The sequence below is a fragment of the Hippopotamus amphibius genome, chromosome 4 (assembly GCF_030028045.1).
Source record: "Hippopotamus amphibius kiboko isolate mHipAmp2 chromosome 4, mHipAmp2.hap2, whole genome shotgun sequence".
NCBI classification, from domain to species: domain Eukaryota; kingdom Metazoa; phylum Chordata; class Mammalia; order Artiodactyla; family Hippopotamidae; genus Hippopotamus; species Hippopotamus amphibius.
Genome location: NC_080189.1, coordinates 135922878 through 135942968, shown reverse-complemented (window position 1 = coordinate 135942968; position 20091 = coordinate 135922878). Strand labels below are relative to the sequence as shown.

At 36.3% G+C, this 20091-nt stretch overlaps 1 protein-coding gene across 3 annotated transcripts in view; it reads right to left on the bottom strand.

Moving 5' to 3' along the window:
• Positions 1 to 20091, bottom strand: part of ODAD2 (outer dynein arm docking complex subunit 2) — a 178720-nt gene that overhangs the window by 68862 nt on the left and 89767 nt on the right. The window lies entirely within an intron of this gene.

Genomic DNA, 20091 nt, shown 5'->3' with positions numbered 1-20091 from the left:
AATTAACTGTATGAAATATTACGTTTTAAAAACAAAACAAAACAAATGAACAGACAAACAAAAACAGAGAGTCTCTAATTTATGAAGAGGTTCTTTTCCAAAAGTTTACTTGTTGGGTATGTTACATCATATTTTTCTATAAATTTGTGATTAACTTCTCATAATGAACCTGAAATGTAACATTATGCTCCCTGCAACTCATCCTCATTTTCATGAATGTTCTTCCAACATTTGATGCCAGCTACCTGGTCTCCCTCATCTTCTGTGTGTACCTTTAACTACTTTTCATAGTAAATGGTTTTCATCAGTCTTCCCACTCATTTACCAAAATTTCTCTGCGAACACACCCAGAGTTTAACACGGTTCCAGATGTGGTCTGACTACAGCAGAGGCTGGCAGACTTCTTACCTCCTGAGATCACACAGTGCTTCTGGTGGTGTGGCCGTTTCAGCAGTTACAGTACTGATTTATTCATGCTAAGCTCTGCACTCAGCCAAAGTCCCTACATCTTTTACAAGTGAATTACTATACAGCCAGAACTCTCATATTCTGCACTTATTCTAGCTACTTTTTATTGCACAAATTGGGCTGAAGAATTTTCACGTGAAAGAGATAAGCTTTAGATGTAAATTTCACACGGTGAAATTTATTTCTGTGTAATACTTCAAGAAACCAAGCGAGCTACCTAGGATATTTTGAGGTAAATAATTTATCCAAGCATTCTTGTCTTTAAAAAATTCCTTATGGAGGCAAAAAATACAGTTTTTACAGCAGCAGTTCTCAAACTGTGTGGCACATCAGAATTACCCAGGGCGACTGTTAACATTCCATCAGCTCAAGTTGCACCCTATGGCAATTACATCAGAATGCCTGGTGGCGGGCACCAGCACCCAGAAAGATCTCTAGGTGATTCCAGTGTGCATCCAAGTGTGGCAACCACTGGTTTAAGAGCTTAAGTCCTACAGTGAGAATAGCTGGGGCATAGCTTGGCTTCATCACTATTAGCTGTATGGCTTTGAGCCAGCTACTTAAATTCTCTAAGTTTCCACATCCTCATCAGTAAGCTGGAGCAAACAGTAGTATTTATATCTTGATAATAGTACTTATCAAGAGATAAATATACGTAAGAGGATACACAGAAAGCATAGAACAAGGTACCTGGTAAATGATAATAGCTGTTATTAGTGTTATTATTTTCTAATGACTTTGAAAATGTACTTGCTACCAATAGTTTGCACAACCAAGTATCAACTTAACGAATAACCACTTGACATTTACTGGATTGCACATCATCCATCCTAATGAATGTGTTCAATACACATCACTCGGGTAGCAACAAGCATTTCACTACATATTTGATCCTGTCTTAAAATCCAAAGAAGAATAAGTTGGCAAAAATATATCTTTGGCTGTTGTTAGATAATAACAACATCATTTTACATCGTTAAAGCCACTTTCATTCACCCATCCATCCATTTATTCATTTGTCAAGTTAGGAGCCTCAGAGATGTAAGGTACTATTTTACACTGTGGGATTCAAAAGTAAATAAGACCTAGATCAGTGGTTCTAAGCCTTGGCTTCACATTATAATCACCTGGGGTGATTTTTTAGAAATATGAATGCCTGGGCCTCAATCTCAATACACAGAACAAGGGTTAAGGTCTTGCATGAAAATATTATTTTATCTTTTTTTTTTAAAGATTTATTTATTTATTTATTTATTTATTTTGACTGTGTTGGGTCTTCGTTGCTGTGCACGGGCTTTCTCTAGTTGCAGTGCAGGAGAGCTACTCTTCATTGTGGTGCACAGGTTTTCACTGTGGTGGCTTCTCTTGCTGCAGAGCACGGGCTCTAGGTGCACAGGCTTCAATAGTTGTGGTGCACGGGCTCAGTAGTTGTGGCTCGCAGGCTCTAGAGCACAGGCTCAGTAGTTGTGACGCACAGGCTTCGTTGTTCCGAGGCATGTGGGATCTTCCCAGCCCAGGGATTGAACCTGTGTCCCTTGCATTGGCAGGCGGATTCTTAACCACTGAGCCACCAGGGAAGCCCGAGAATATTTTTTTAAAGGAGGATAACCAATCTGGATAATTCTCAAATTGTGTTGCTATTTCTTCCAAAATCTAGCATCAGTGCAAAAATGATTAGCTCAAATGCCCACGTTTAGTTTAAGAGTGAACAGAAGAGAAGCACTTACGGAATGGATGGTACAGCAAGGATCAAATCATTTATAACAACAGTGAGGACTGTGGCAAAAAATGGCAAAATCAATGTTTTTGGAGCTCTTGAGTTTAATGAAAGGCTTGTAACAAGGAGTGTTTACTCAAGAAAAATGGCTGAACTTCAGTAAGAACAGTGAGCTTTGTGGCATCTTGAGTTTCCCACCTTCCTGTCTCCAGCTCTGCAGTAGCCTTGAAAACCAATGGCCTTGAAACCATGGTATCTGGGAAAACCTGCAGCCTGGCAGCTACAGGAGGGGGAATAATGGGCTTGGAGCTCCCCTCATTACAAAAGAATGGTCACTATTTGACCCAAATGGCAACTTTTAGGAAAAGCTCCAAAGCCCTGTCTTTACCTCAGGACAAATTCAATGGGGAAAGTCCTATCCTTAGGGTGTGTCATTAAAAACAAAAAACAAAACAAAAAAAACAGTGGCAATTATTTAACATAAAAGCTGTTTAAGATGGTAATATCAGTTGGGACAAACAAGAGGCTGGACAAAAAAAATTAAAGGGAAAAGCTTGGAAATGTGAGGTCTATAGAGGGCTTTGAAAAATGCCACCATATTCCTGGGGCTTTAAAATGCCACCAGCTGTAGAGAACAAACATGGACACCAAGTGGGGAAAGCTGGGGGCGGGGGGATGAACTGGGAGATTGGGATTGCCATATATGCATTACTAATAAGAAAAAAATATCAAATTGTACACTTTAAATGTATGTAGTTTATTGTATGTCAATTATATCTCAATAAAAGTTCTAAAAAACAACACATAAAAACAAAATGCCACCACCAAGTGTAGGGATGTGCACAGACTCAGAAAAGACCTGAGGTGGCCACAACCGCTCTCCTCTGCCTGACGTGAGGCCCTGCACAAGAGAAGTGGAGGGGAAGATGGACGTACAAACACTAGTGTGCAATGTCTGAATAGAATGTACACAGGGCCCCTCACCAAACAGTAAGAAATCTAATGATGCAAAGTCTTTAAGAAAATCTGTCCACTCATTAGCTGTCCAATGAGCTAACAGAGCAGAAACCTTAGTGGTCGTGCTAAGAAGGAACATAGATGTTACAGAATTAGCCCAAGAAAGTCAATAACAGACAATAGTAAAAACAAAAATGACAAGCAGCAAGAACACAACCCCTGAGAAGGGGGCAATATGATTTCCAGAGTCTCTAAATTATATTATTTTAAATATAAGTTTTCCAACAAAAAGTTATAAGACATACAGAAAAAAGAGAAAAGTATGCCACAAAGTATGCCCCAGGGAAAGAAAGAAGTCAATAAAATCTGACTGTAAGCCTGTACCACGTTGGACCTATTAATAAAGACTTTAAATCAGTTGTTATAAATATGTACAAGGAACTAAAGGAAACCATGCCTAAACAATTAAAGTTTGAGAACAATGTCTCAGGAAGTAGAGGATATTAATAAGGAGATTTAACTTATAAAAAAGTCAATTAGAAATTCTGGAGTTGAAATAACTGAAATGGAAAATTTACTGTATGGGCCCAACATCAGATTTGAGCAGGCGGATAAGAGACTTGGTGAATTGGAAGATAGGTCAGCTCAGATTATCTAGTCTGAGGAGCCAAACAAAAAATGGAGAAAATTGAACACATCCTCAGAGACCTATAGGATACCATCAGGCATACCAACCTACATATATGAGAGATCGGGAAGAAGAGAAAGGGACAGAAGGAACATTTGAAAAAATAATGGCAAAAGCTTCACAAATTTGAGAAAAAATTTAACCTACATATTCAAGTATCTTAATGAATTCCAAGTAGAATAAACTGAGATTTACACCTAGACGCATTATGATTAAACTGTTGAAAGACCAAGAGAGAGTCTTGAAAGCTGCAAGCTGCACTTGAAAGTTGTACACGGCTCATCATGTACAAGGGAACCTCACTAATACCAGTAGCTGACGTCTCATCACAAAGCGTGGAGATATTTCAAGATGGGGACTTAGAAGCTCCAGACACTTGTTCCCCCATGGAAGCATTAAATAAACAACTAACCAACTGACTAAAGTAAATTTATAGGAGCTCTGGAAGACAATTCGGGGATCTATAGCAAATAAGCACTGAATCAAGAAAAAGTCACATTCAAAACTTTAGGAAATTCCCTGGCATTTTTACTTACCCATGTCCCATCCCCTTCCTGGTGATAGTACAGTGTGGTCAGGAGGAAGCAGGCCAATTCCCAGTTCCTTCCCTTGGACAGAACAAGAGGAGTAGAGATGATTTGCAACATTGTGGCCTGTCTCTGAGCTACCTGAGAGACTGCTTCCTGTCTCATGTGACTAAGAACTTAGATGGGAAATTGTGGCATACTCTGGACCTCAGGTGGCAGAAGCTGTGGAAGACAATGGTACTCACTGTGGAGCATGAAAACTGCAGGGGGGCTGCAGACTCACAGACACCTCAGGTCAAGAGGTCATAAGAAGAGGAATAAAATAGAACATTTAAGGCCCCAAGAAAAAGCTGGGGTGAGATTCTGGGAAATTAAGACATTTAAAAGCAGCCCTGGGGACTTCCCTGGTGGTGCAGTGATTAAGAATCCACCTGCCAATGTAGCAGACACAGGTTCAATCCCTGGTCAGGGAAGATCCCACAAGCCACGGAGCAACTAAGCCCGTGTGCCACAACTACTGAGCCTGCACTCTAGAGCCTGTGAGCCACAATTACTGAGTCCACATGCCGCAACTACGGAAGCCCACATGCCTAGAGCCCGTGCTTCGCAACAAGAGAAGCCACCACAGTGAAAACCTGCTCACCACAATGAAGAGTAGCCTGTGCTCGCCACAACTAGAGAAAGCCTGTGCACAGCAATAAAGACCCAACACAGCCAAAAATAAAAATAAATAATCTTTAAAAATATATTTAAAAAAAACATTTTTTAAAAAGCAGGTATGAATATGGGGGAAATTTTAAGTAGACAGACACACAGGCCCAGATAAAACACATGCCCAGATAAGACCTGCAAAGACCTTATACGTTTACCCTAGGTGATTGTAACAGGAATGACAAGAATGACTAATGAAGGTCTTCCCAAGCCACTCTGAAATGACTAGTGGCTGTTTTTTCAAATGCCCAATTTTCAACAAAAAACCCCACAAGATATACCAAGAAAAAGAGGAAAATGGCTCATTCAAAGGAACAAAATAAATCTCCAGAAACTAACCCTGAAGAAACACATGCATCAGACTTACAGATGTATCGGCAAAAGACTGTAAAACATCTATCTTAAGTATGCTCAAAATCCTCAAGGAATACACAAAGAATTAAAGAAAATAAGGAAAATGATATAGAGATAACATGAGAATATCAACAAAAAGATAGTATTTTTTTAAAGAATCAAATAGAAATTGTGACACTGAAAAATATAATAACTGAATTGAAAAATTCACTACAGGTATAAAATAACAGACTCAGACAGGCAGAAGAAAGAATCAGTGAACTCGAAGACAGGACATTTGAAATTATTAAGTCTAAGGAGAAAAAAAAGAGAGAGACTTAAATGACACCATCAACAGATCAACATATATATTATGGGAGTCTCAAACGAGAGAGAGAAAGGGGCAAAGAGATTATTTGAAGAAATAATGGCTGAGAACATTCCAAATTTGAGTAAATACATGGATAATCAAACCCAAGAGGCTCAACATACTCTAGGATAAACTTACAGAGACCCACACTAAGATAGATTATGATCAAACTGTTGAAAGACAAAGACAAAGAAGGATCTTGAAAGCAGCAAGAGAAAAGCAACTTGCCATATGCAAGGGATTCTCAATATAAATATCAGTGGATTTCTCCACAAAAATGTGTAGGCCAGAGAGCAGTTGGATGATATATTTAAAGTGCTGAAAGGAGATTCCTGGTGGCACAGTGGTTGGGAATCTGCCTGCCAATGCAGGGGACATAGGTTTGATCCCTGGTCCAGGAATATCCCACGTGCCCTGGAGCAACTAAGCCCATGCACCACAACTACTGAGCCTGCTCTCTAGAGCCTGTGAGCCACAACTACTGAAGCCCATGTGCCTAGAGCCTGTGCTTTGCAACAAGAGAAGCCACTGCAGTGAGAAGCCTGCACATTACAATGAAGTGTAGCCCCTGCTTGCTGCAACTAGAGAAAGCCCTTGCACAGCAAAGAAGACCCAATGCAGCCAAAATAATTAATTAATTAATTAAAAAATTAAAGTGCTGGAAAAAACAGCTATCAATTGAGAAGTACGTATTTTAAAAAACTGTCCTTCAAAAATAAGAGAGAAATTAAGAAATTCCTAAGCAAAAGCTGAGGGAGTTACCACTATTCCTGCCATAAAAGAAATGCTCAAGGGAGTCCTTAAAGTTGAAAAGAAGGATACTAGACAGTAACCAGAAGCCATAAAGTTCTCTGATAAAGGTAAACAGAAAAATACAAATAGCAGTGTTTTAGCAATTTGGTTTGTAACTCTACTTTTTAAAAGATTCAAAAGACAAATCCATAAAAATAGTTATAAATCTATGTTATTGGGTACACGACATGTAAAGATCTAATTTGTGGCATTGAAAACATTGGGGCGGGGGGGAGTGGGAAAGCAGAACTGTAAAGGAGTAGAGTTTCTGCATGCAGTTGAAGTTGTTAGTATCAATTTAAGGTAAACTGTCATAACTTTAGGATACTATATGCAATCCCCATGGCAACCACAAAGAAAACATCTATAGAACATTCACAGAAGGCACACAAAAAATCAACTAAACACAAAGGAAACCATTAATGAATGAAATGAGGGGAAAAAGCTGTAAGACATTAAAATAGCAAGAGTAAGTGCTTCCCTATCAGTAATTACTCTAAATATAAATGGATTAAACTCCCCAATCGAAATACACAGATGGGCTGAATGGATTTTTTGAAAAAGACCCAACAACATGCTGTCTCCAAGAGACTCAGTCTAAGGACACACATAGGTTGAAAGTAAAAATATGGGAAGATATTCCATGAAAAGTCAAAAACTATTTAAAAAGACAAAGAAGTCTGTATAATGATAAGAGGGTCAATTCAACTAGATATGATACAATAATTATAAACATTTATATGAACTCCAAAATATATGAAGCAAACATTGACAGAACTGAAGGAAGAAATAGACAGCTCCTTAAAAATATTAGTAAGATACTTCAATACCCCATTTTCAGTCACGGATAGGACAGACTCAGATCAATAAGGAAACAGGGGAATTAAATAACACTATAGACCAATTGGATCTAACAGACATATATAAAACACTCTACCCAACAACAGCAGAATATACGTTTTTCTCAAGTGCACACAGACTATTCTCTAGGAAGACTATATTTTAAGCACAAAACCTAACTTTAAAAAAAAAAAAAAGATTGAAATCATACAAAGTATCTTTCCTGAGCACAATGATTGAATGAAAATAGAAATCAACAACAGAAGGAAAACTGGAAAATACACAAACACATCATAATTAAACAATACACTTGTAAATAACCATTGGGTTAAAGAAGAAATCACTCTATTTCCTAAATAAGAAAACAGAAAAACAGTAGAGAAAAATGAATGAAACCAAGAGTTGGTTATTCAAAAAGATCAACAAAATTGACAAATTCTTAGCTAAATTAATGAAGGAAAAAAAGAGGAGACAACTTAAATACAAAATGAAATAAAGGACATAATTTAGAGAAAAAAAAGGATTGTAAGAGTATACTATCAACAATTTATGTCAATAAATTGGATAACCTAGAAGCAATAGATAAATTTCTAGAAACACTATAGCCTACCAAGACCAAACCATGAAGAAATAGAAAATATGAACAGATCTAGTAAGGAAACTGAATCAGTAATCAAAAACCTTCCATCAAAGAAAAGACCAGGACCAGATGGTTTCACTGGTGAATTCTACTGAACATTTAAATAAGAATTAACAATAATCTTCAAACTCTTCCAAAAAATTGAAGAGGAGGTAACACTCCCAAATGCAGTATATGAGGCTAGCATTACTCTGATACCAAAGCCAAACAAAGACAGTAGAAAAAACGAAAACTACAATCCTTAACAAACACTAGCAAACCAAATTCTATAGGATTACACACCATGACAAAGTGGAACCTATTCCTAGAACGTATGGATGGTACAACATAAGAAAATCGATCAGTATATTACTCTACATTAACAGAAGAAAGGTTAAACCCATAAGAGCATGTCAGTTGCTGCAGAAAAAGTATTTGACAAATTTCAACATCCTCATACGATTAAAAAAAAAAAAAAAAAAAAAGCCCAACAAACCAGAAAACAATCTCAACATAATAAAGGCCAAGTAGGAGAAACCCACAGCTGAGATCATACTTGATGGTGAAAGACTGAAAGTTTCTCTCCAAGATCAGGAACAAGACAAGTGTGCCTGCTTTCAGGGAATGCAGTCAATATTTTATAATAACTATAAATGAAATATAAGTTTTAAAAATTGTGAATCACTGTGTTGTACACCTGAAACTTATATAATATTGTAAACAACTCTACCTCAATTTAGAAAAATGAAAAACAAAACAAACAAAAAAAAAGCTCTGTGCCCAGAGAGATGGAGGGACACAACATTGTATCAGAAACTGGGGTCTGAGTCTGAACTGTGCAATGGCCTGGCTTTCAATGGTGATCAAGTGCAGGGTGTGGTCCTGGGAGTTCTTGGCTGGGGTGGAGGTTAACTTAATGGATGAGACTATTAGTTAATGAAGTAACTGGTCACTGATAAACTGTACTTTCAAATAAAATGGTTAAATGGTTTCATAAGTAGCTAATTGTTGGCACAATTTTGTACACACCTGTTTAGAACAGGCTATACCTTTTAGTCACAACTTTCCATTTTGTATGTTACACCTCTGCCAATCCTACCCCTTCCTAAACTAGCCACCTCCGCTGTAGCCCTCTTTGGAGTAGGGGCTGAGAGGCAGTGAACAGGAAACAGGAGCAGGACAGGAGGGGAATCCAGGTGAAAGCAACACACTTGACCCATAGATCATGATCCTCCCAGCTGTGATCTGAAGGCAAGCTTTGTCACACCCTCACTTGTGTTCTGGCCCTTCAAGCTCCTACTTGAAAATCCGGCATACAGGAAAAATATCTGTAATATAGTTCACTTTGGTTTATAGGATTTTGGGGGCCAGATGAGGAGAATACTTTGAACTACTTGGTGACTTGTTAAAAATGACAGCCGACCCCAGAGAGGTGGGCTGCCAAACATGGATTACATTTTAAACAGGTTTTCAATGTTTTAAAAAAAAACCTGTGCAGCTTCTTTGGCACACCACGGACAGCTATACACTCTTTTGGCCCAAAAGTGACCAAAACCAAGCTCCTGAGCCGTGTCCATGGCAGTCTTCTCAGTATGAAATTACAGCCGTACGCACTCCCTTTCCAGGTTCTCTCTGGCTTCCTGACTGGGCATGGCTCACTGGGCAGCTGAAGTTAAACAGGGGGTGATGTCAAATTCCTGCCTGGTTTGATCAGCTGTGTTTTGTCACACCTATAGTCAGGGAGCTAAAATTGCACAAGCTTGTATTCCAACCTCACAGAAATTAACTTTTTCTCATTCATCTCTTTAGAGCAATCATTCTCAAACATCTTCTAACTGGCTTCTGTGTTTGGGACAGATCCTTGGGCCACTGGTTTTGAAATTACTAGAGAATTTTTTTTCCCTCCAAGATCAAAATTCATAACCAGACATTATTTTCTAAACAAGTAGCAAAATTAGGTTTAAGAAGGTTACAAGGCCAAGCGATCTCATGAATATATTACTGATTTGGAAGACAGATTGAGTTTTCTTCCTAATGCTATATAGCTGACTCATTGTACAGAGTATTTATTTTAAAATAAAATACGTGTTTCCCAACTAATTCATAAGGAAGTGGTGATTACAAATGAATGATTATGTGAATCACTTCTTATAAAAAGGCAAATAAATATATTTAAACTTCTGCTTTTTTCTTAATAAAAACCTTTAAAAGTCATTAATGAAAAGAAACAGAATTAAGAAAATTAAATACTATCTTACAGCATTCACAAAAAGGAAATTTTTAAAAAACGCAGTGATATATTAAGAAAGAAACATGATTTTTATAAATGCTGGCAGAAATCTTGAAACTAAGTGATGTAACACAATTATACATTCTTTATGTGAATTCTGTAATTTTTCAAGTCTTATTGTTCATGGAGCACAAATTTGAGTTGATTTTCTGCAACAGGAACTTTTGGTTCTTAAGAACAAAGAATTTAATACATGGATTTTTGCCAGATTCGGTTGTTGCATTCTTTACATCACAAGTTCATAATACTGAACACCTGTTCGACCACTGCTATTCCCCAAAAATGTGTTTGATCACTCAGCTGGAAAGGAGCAGCTTTTCACTTCCATTTACAAATCTCTCGCACTTTTTACAAAGCAGCTCTTCCTCTGCAGCCAGACTTGCAGCTTATGAATTTTACTAAATAACATCACTACAGAGGTCACATCTTAGGACCTCTGTCCTTTTTAGTAATCTTGACAGGAAAACAACAAAAATAAACTTTCATTAAGCCTTAAATAAAACCTTTTAAATAAAACTACTTAGAAAAACATTCAGTGAATTTTTGTAATTAGTTCACTTTTAGTTCAGCCTCTGTACTTTAGTTCTTGATAGACTGAAGAATACTGAGCAGTTTTTAAACTGAGGATGCTTATTTCCTATCTTAAATATTCGTTCAAGTTTAATATAAGGCCCTAAAACAGACTTATATTTCACACCCTGATTTTCCAATCATGTAAGGAATGGACAGGTAATTATTAAGCTGGCAAAACATTTCTTTTTCACTTAGTACATTTTATTCATCACTAAGTGATCAAAAACTATAATATACTGACTTTCTCCAGAATGAAGGAAAATCTTAAGCTTTCCAGTTGAGACACTGGCCTTCTGGTAAAAATGTCAATATTTCTTACTACAAAAATCGCACATTCCATTTGTTTAATACTTCTAATTACAACATAATTACCATGCAAATACAAGGCCAGCTTACATTGTGACTCTTTATTTGTCACAATTATCCCACAATTCATTACTGAAGTACTTCATCGCCTCACTCATTCACCGATAGGTAGCTTTAAATATTTCCTAGCAAGGAAAGAGGCAATTCATTCACTACAAGCATTTTTCGCATCTCATTTTCTAAACAGATCTGAAAATGTATTCTGATATATATGCTGTTAACAGTATAAAAAATGGGTGACACCTGTCCTGAACGGTGGACCTCTCACCATGTGCAGTCCACAGGGACACACACAGTGCGATGCCTGGCAGGCCCTGAAGCAGAAGTGACTTGTCTGGAGGCACTTGTGTTTCTCTCCAGTGGTGCTGCCCATGGGTGTCACTGACAATGGCTCGATTCTGCAGCATTACTGTCAGTGCCATGAATCCAGACAAAGAAGTCGTTTATTTCAAAATGATGCCAGCTCCTATGATTCATAAGCTAAAGTGACTTGCAAAAGCATCTTATGTGAAAAATGTGGCAATGCTTTCTAATAAAATAAAAGGAAAATTTTCCTAGAAAGCTGAGTCATTAACTTACCTGAAGTGGGAAGGGGTGGGGTGGGGGTGGAGGGAAGAATGGGCCAAAATATCTGGCAAGATCTTCTCTGGTTCCGTTATTTTACTGCAAGCAGGATGCCTAGCATAGTCACAAAATGTTTCCGGCCTCTACTCTCCCACAGAACTTATACTCTTATTCGAAAACAATTTAAATTCACCCCCAAACAGTAGGATATACAAAATGCTACCTTGAAGATGCTAAATTGAACATAACCGAGTGGGTTAAGCTTTGGATGGTGATGTAAAATAAGACACGTGAGATCCTAAAAGGGTTCCAAGTGTACATAACCTCAAAGCATATAGACATTTACAAGTATCTTTACCCATATTATTTTAGAAAAGGCACATTGTATAATGTGCCATTATTTTACATACCATGAAGGAAGAGAAGACACTGCCCTTTAACCTATGACACAATGTCAATTATAAAACACATCTCTGGGCAACTGTGCTCAAATTTCTACCAGTAAGTCATAGGTAACTGTTTTCTCTCCCTATATGAAGGAACATTCTAGAAAGACTCAAATGATGGAAGTTTTGTTTCATTTAACCTCACTCTTTTTTTTTTAACACTAGAAGCTTAATTGTAAAAATATTATGCATTTATATTAAGATGCAAAAAAATGGGCATACAGAATGTAATGTGCACCTTCACAGGGTCTGGCCAACCATTAGTGCTAAACACATGTTGTTGAATTAATGACATTATTTAACATGCCCGGAGATTACATTAAATCATTATTAACTTTTAATTTTATTATATTCATGTACTGTCGTGAAGCTCAAGGCAAAATGAAAATTTAAATGTAAACGCTTATGAAGTATAAGCCCAGTCTAACTACTAATTATTAAAACTATAACATGTTCCTAACCAGTATCATTTTGTATTCTGGGGTTGTCTTTCACAATTACCTAAAGGCAGCCAAGAGAAGTAACAGAAGAAGTTGCATCTCTTTGGGTATAATACATGGGTGAAAATGAGTAAAAAAATCTCATTCAACCCCCAGATTACTATGTTTAGGTTAAAATTTGAATGAAAAACAAAGGAAAACCTTTTCAATTCTTGATTTGTGATTAGTTTTTGGTATAAATATTGAAAAAACAAACCAACATATCATGGATTTTAATTATTAATTTAGGTTAGTGTTAAAAGAATTAATCAATAACATGTAAAATCTTTTCCAACCACAATGCTATAAGACTGTACATCAACTACAAGAAAAAAACTGCAAAAAACACAAATGTGGAAGCTAAACAACACGCTACTAAACAACCAATGGATCACTGAAGAAATCAAAGAGGAAATCAAAAATAGCTAGAGACAAATGACAATGAAAACATGATAATCCAAAACCTATGGGATGCAGCAAAAGCAGTTCTAAGAGGGAAGTTTATAGCAATACAATCCGACCTCAGGAAACAGCCGAACCTTACACCTAAAGCAACTAGAGAAAGAAGAACAAGCAAAATCCAAAGTTAGTGGAAGGAAAAGTCACAAAGATGAGAGCAGAAATAAATGAAATAGAGATGAAGAAAACAATAGAAAAGATCAGTGAAACTAAAAGCTGGTTCTTTGAAAAGATAAGCAAAAGTTGATAAACCTTTAGCCAGACTCATCAGGAAAAAAAAGGAGAGGGCACAAATCAATAAAATTAGAAATGAAAAAGAAGCTACAACTGACACCACAGAAATACGAAGAATCATAAGAGAATACTACAAGCAACTATATGCCAATAAAATGGACAACTTAGAAGAAATGTACAAATTCTGAGAAAGGTACAACCTTCCAAGAGTGACCCAGGAAGAAAAAGAAAATATGAACAGACCAATCACAAGTACTAAAATTGAAACTATGATTTAAAAACTTCCAATAAACAAAAGTCCAGGACCAGATGGCTTAACAGGCAAATTCTGCCAAACATTTAGAGAAGAGTTAATACCTATGCTTCTGAAACTATCCCAAAAAATTGCAGAGGAAGGAACACTCCTAAGCTCATTCTATGAGACCACCATCACCCTGACACCAAAACCAAAGATATGCTAAAAAAAGAAAATTAGACCAATAACAATGATAAATATAAAAGCAAAACTCCTCAACAAAATACTAGCAAACTGAATCCAACAACAACTTAAAAGGATCATATACCATGATCAAATGGGATATCCGAGGGATGCAAGGATTCTTCAATATATGCAAATCAATCAATGTGATACATCATATTAACAAACTGAAGAATAAAAACCATATGATCATCTCAATAGATGCAGAAAAAGCTTTTGACAAAGTTCAACACCCATTTATGATAAAAACTCTCCAGAAAGTGGGCATAGGGGGAAGATATCTCAACATAATAAAGGCCATATATGACAAACCCAAGGCAAACATCATTCTCAATGATGAAAAACTGAAAGCATTTCCTCTAAGATCAGGAACAAGACAACGGTGCCCTCTCTTACCACTTTTATTCAAATTGGTATTGGAAGTCCTACCCACAGCAATCAGAGAAGAGAAAGAAATAAAAGGGATCCAATTTGGAAAAAAGGAAGTAAAAGTGTCACTGTTTGAAGATGACACGATGCTATACATAGAAAATACTGAAGACACTACCAGAAAACTACTAGAGCTAATCAATGAATTTGGTAAAGTTGCAGGATACAAAATTAATACACAGAAATCTGTTTCATTTCTATACACTAATAACAAAAGATCAGAAAGAGAAATTAAGGAAACAATCCAATTTACCATCACATCAAAAAGATTAAAATACCTAGGAATAAACTTACCTAAGGAGGCAAAAGATCTATACTCTGAAAACTATAAGATACTGATGAAAGTAACTGAAGATGACACAAACAGATGGAGAGATACACCATGTTCCTGAATTGGAAGATTCAGTTTTGTCAAAAATGACTATACTACCCAAGGCAATCTACAGATTTAACGCAATCCCTATCAAACTACCAATGGCATTTTTCACAGAACTAGAACAAAAAAATTTTAAATTTGTTTGGAAACACAAAAGACACTTTCTTTTGTGTTTTTTCTTTACTTTCTAAAATTGGCACAGTGAATATATAACCATATGCCAGTTTATATAATTCTTGAGGTTTAGAACTTTTTGCAGTAGTTGCTTTTCAAAAACAACTCTCCATTATTTTCATATCTTAGACTTGGGATATCCAAAACAATAGCCACTAGCTACATGTGGCTATTTAATTAAAATTTAATATAATTAAACATTTATTTCTTCAGTCGTACTAGTCACAATTCAAAACCCACACGTGCCTAATGGCTGCAATATTTGAAGGGTACATTTCCGTTATCATAGAAATTTCTATTAGACAGAGCTGTCTTAAACCATGGTTTGATTGGAATTTATGTAAATAAGGAGACACTATTCTTTAATATAAATGTGCTTTCTCTCCTCTTGCCTTTCTGAGCATATGACCTCTCTCGTACTCGACCCCTGAAGGTATCCTGCCTTGGGAAGATGAGTTTTGTTCTAGAAGGATGCAAGGAAGGAAACCAATATAATATTCACCTTCTGGTCCCGGAAAATAGGATTTTTCAAAACGACAAGAGTCTTGCAAATCAGGGTATTTTCTTGAGGAAAGATGTTGTTTTAAATTTCCTTCTCTCCCATTTCAAGGGCCAGACCTGATATACTAGACCAAGAGTCTTCAAAATCTTTACTCACATATCTCAACACATTTTGTAAAAGGTATGCATCCCCCTCATATAATCTCAAATTGACATCTAAAAATGTTCATCATAAATTTAGTCATAAAAGATATATTTTGCAATATATATGACATCAAAATTTTGACTCTGCACATTTAGTTAATTCAGTTTATGGTAATGTCTTCTATATTATGTAATCAGAAAAGCCAGTCCTCACTGTTGAAATAATCAGCCAAATTATACTTACTGTCAGCTAAGAAAAGTGTGACTTCAAGTTTTTAAATTCACAGAAGGATATTAATTCAGATCCCTTCGATAACTTTGTCACTTCTGAATTGGATAACAGAAAGATAGATGATGATATAGATAGATAGATGATAGATCGATAGATAGATCGATAGATCGATAGGTAGATGATAGATATAGATAGATAGATGATAGATATAGATAGATAGATGATAGATAGATAGATAGATAGATAGATAGATAGATAGATAGATAGATAGATAGATAGATAGATAGACAGACAGACAGACAGACAGGGGGACAGGAGATTGGCCATGTGTTTGTTGCCTGGATGAAGTAAGAAGTTGCCTTTTTCAGTATATCTTACCAGAAGTCCTTCCTCTCACAAAGCTCACCCTCAGGAATTACACATTCTAGAACTGTCCTTTTGCTTGGTGCTCCAGAAGATTTTTACTCTGCTTAGAGCAATGTGCTTGTAAGATTTAGGAACGGTGAGAACTATGCTTTCCATCCATCCATTCTTCCTTTCTCCATCTGCTACCTACACACACCCTCTCCATCTCTCTCATGCTGTTCCCATATTAATCATTCCCTCAACCTAAACTGTCTTCTGGATTTCATATTGTCTCCTTCTATTAACAGCTAAGCTTCCAGAAAGAACTGTTAATCCTTTGTATCTACTTCTCCCCTTAATTCATGTCTCATCCCAGTACCACCGACTTAAATTCTCACCTCTCAATTGAAATGTCTATGACCAATGACCTCCTATTTTCTATACTTAATGTACTCTTTTCAGTTTTCAAAGGCAAATGACCTCTTAGGGAAAAATGACACTGTTGAGCACTCCTCCCTTCTTGGATTTGCTTCCTTCCTTGTCTTTCTTGAAATCGCCCTCTCCGAGTGATCTCATTGCTCTTCAGTCTTCCTCTGTGGCTCTTTTATGTCACTGGTGGTCTCTGGCCACCCCACACCCTCTGCCTCTCATCTACGCTCAAGACTTCAACTGCCTCCTGCATGCTAGTGATTCCCACTATACATCTCTAGTCCAGAATTCTCTCCTGACACCCAGATTCATATATTCAAATGACTGGACATCTCTACCTGGAGGAAAGCAAATCCCCCATCTTTGCCCCAAATTGTGTTCTTCCCATGTTTGGTAAAGGTTACCAATTCTTAGTTGTCAAAGTTAAAAATACCAAAACAAAAACAAAAATTCAAACTCTCATCTCTTTCTCGTAGCCAACATCCAGTGACTCACTAATTTCTAATTCTATTTCCCAATTATTTCTTGTATTTCCTCTTCCTCTTCACCCACACTGCCCCTGTGTTAGGTCAAACTCTAATTACTTTCCTCTGAATCATCATAATAGCCTAACCAATCACCCACTCACACATTTTCTACTTAGCCAACCTGCTTATGTCACTTCCTTGTTCAAAATTCCTCAGATGTCCACGTTACCCAAATGAAAATGCATACAGAAGTTCTTGGTAAGAGAAGTGAACAAGCAGAGATCTTCATGGCTCTATCTTCCCCCAGGAGTGGTGAGGAGGGAGCTGAGAAGAATTCAAAGACACTGAGCTGGTGGAAGTGGACAGCAGTGGATGGCAGGAGAGGTTCAGGAGAAATGGAGCTCGTCATGGAGGCATGGAGCCAGACTGGCCTTGGGGCCAAGGGCTTAAACACACACAAGATGGGCTGTTTCTAAAGTTTGAGTGTGGTTCAGTTTAGGTTGCTAGCAAAGGAGACCAGTTGGATATTCAGGACAGAAATCCTGAGCAAGAATAATGAATATGAAAACATTGGAATACCTTTTAAAGCCAGTAATAGATAAATAGGCAGATTTGGAGTTGAAGTCTGTAAGAATAAAGGATGTAATTTGCATGTAATAACACTCATAGAAATGCTATCTATATAAAGTGGTATCTCACCAATGATAATATTAAATTCATATTTTGAATGATGACTGAGATTTAACCAGTATCTCTAATATCCTTCTCTAGGAAAAGGAAAGACTTTTGGTATGTTTTCATCTGTTACCTCCCACTACCTAACATGCTTTCCAAATCATCTGGTAGTTTAGATTTAGATTGTTACTCTGATAACGCCATCTGCTTTTATTTTACTTTATGCTATTACTTTTAAAGAAACTCTTTAATAATTTGATAAAACTTGAAAGCCGTATTATCAACACAAATTCATATTTAGCTATAAATTCTAATGATTTATTTGTTCATTATTGTTTCTATAACTCATGTTATTCTCTTTCTTAGAATCCTTTGTTTTGCTGAAAAACATTCTAAGGTTTTTTTTTTGTTTTTTGTTTTTTGTTTTTTCAGAAAAGACTCATGGGGGATAACTTTCCTGAGTCCTGACATTTCTAAAAGAATACTGTCTTTATTCTGTCCTTACTCTACACTCACTTGAATGCTAGTTTTGCAGAATATAGAATTCCAGGATAAAAACTGTTTTCCTCTAAAGATAGTAAAGGCTTTGTTCCATTTTCCTTTAGAATTTATTGTAAATGATGTTAAGTCTAATACTGGTGTGATTCTTATTCTTATGTACCTTTTTCCTTCCCTTGAGTTTCTGGAAACACCAAATCTGAACTCGTGTCTAGGTGTAGATAGATTCATTTTCCCTACTTGGCACTAGATGCATGTTTTCAATCTGAAGACTAGTCTTTCTTCAACATTTCAGCTTATAGAAACCACCACCAGCACCACCCTTTTAGAAAAATAACTGTCTCTTCCTTTCAATTGATCTCTTTCTTATCGTGTGCTTACAATTCCTATTTTCTTTTTACTTTTAATTTACATTTTTAGTTATATGCTAAACTTTATCATCCAGATAATTACTTGGTCATATCTCAGTATCATACATAACCTAGCATTTGCCTCCTTTATTAAATTAATTGTTTTGCCAAATATATTTTTAATTTCCAAAAGCCCTTTCTTAGTCTATGAATATTTCTTTTTTATTTAGGCTTTTTGGGCTTAGTAGTATCCCTTGGGTCATTCTGAGGATATTTAATTTTAAAAATTTAATGTTATCTTCTGTTAACTCTTTCCTCTGAAGTTAGTTAACCTTGCTTGTCTTTAATACCATTAGCCTTACTTAAAGATAATTAATATCCTTAAAGATATCAAAGATTCTTTAAGGAAGATTAAGATCTTTCTTAGAGAATATCCCTAAAGATATTCTTCAAAGATGTGTAGCTATCTTTCTCCAATAGGCTTCTTTCTTGCTCCCTAAATAATCTCATTGATATTGTGCATTTAAAAATTTCCTTTTGGGCTTCCTAGGTGGCGCAGTGGTTAAGAATCCGCCTGACAATGCAGAGGTCACGGGTTTGATCCCAGCTCCAGGAAGATCCCACATGCCACGGAGCAACTAAGCCCATGTGCTAAAAAAAAAAAAAAAAAAAAATTCCTTTGGACCTTACATAATAGGATTACATTGTATGTCTGCTTCTGAAACTTGTTTTTATTTTGTTCCATATGTTTATGAGATGTATCGGTACTGATGAACACATTGCTGAAATACATTCATTTTTCCCTGCTGCGTTATACGATATTATGACTGTACTATCATCCTGCTGTCCATTTTCCTGTAGGTTGACATCTGAGGTGTTTTTATTTTTATTTTCCTTTTTTGTTGTTATAAAAAAATGGTTCCATTAACCAGTCTGTAGTAAGTCTTTTCTTCTATTAGCATATATCACAATTCACTTTTTACAAAAGATTACTTCTGGTCACAAATATTTAGAAAGATAGAGGCATGTTAAATTTATTACAGGAATTAAATGCTTTAGATAAAAATACTCAACAGAGAGAAATATCTCTAGCAACAAGGATTTTAAAGGGAAATCTCTAAACCTATAGAAAAAAAAATTAAGTGAATTTAACAGAAATAAGCTGAAAAGAGGTCTTCAAAGAAAATAATAAAATTTACAAATGAAGAGCTAAATGACTTCAGAAACTTCCAGTTCAGTCTTTTTTCATATAAAATTTTATTCATAGTTTTTATATCCAGTCTTTATTGACATATAAGAAGTGGGCTTCATGAAATTATGTGACTCTTTCAAGGTAACAAAGAATGTAGTGACTTTTCATTGTAGAAATTCAGGCAATACATAAGATAGAAGTCATCCTGGGCTTCTGAAAGTAGCAGTAATGCAATTTTCTTTTCACCCACGAGATAAGAGCAGTCAACTTTCCTTCCCCTTGATCTACCTGCTTTACTCATTTTGATTGCACCAGCTAGGTAGAACATGGGAAGCCCTGCCATCTTAGCCCAGTTTCATTTTACATTT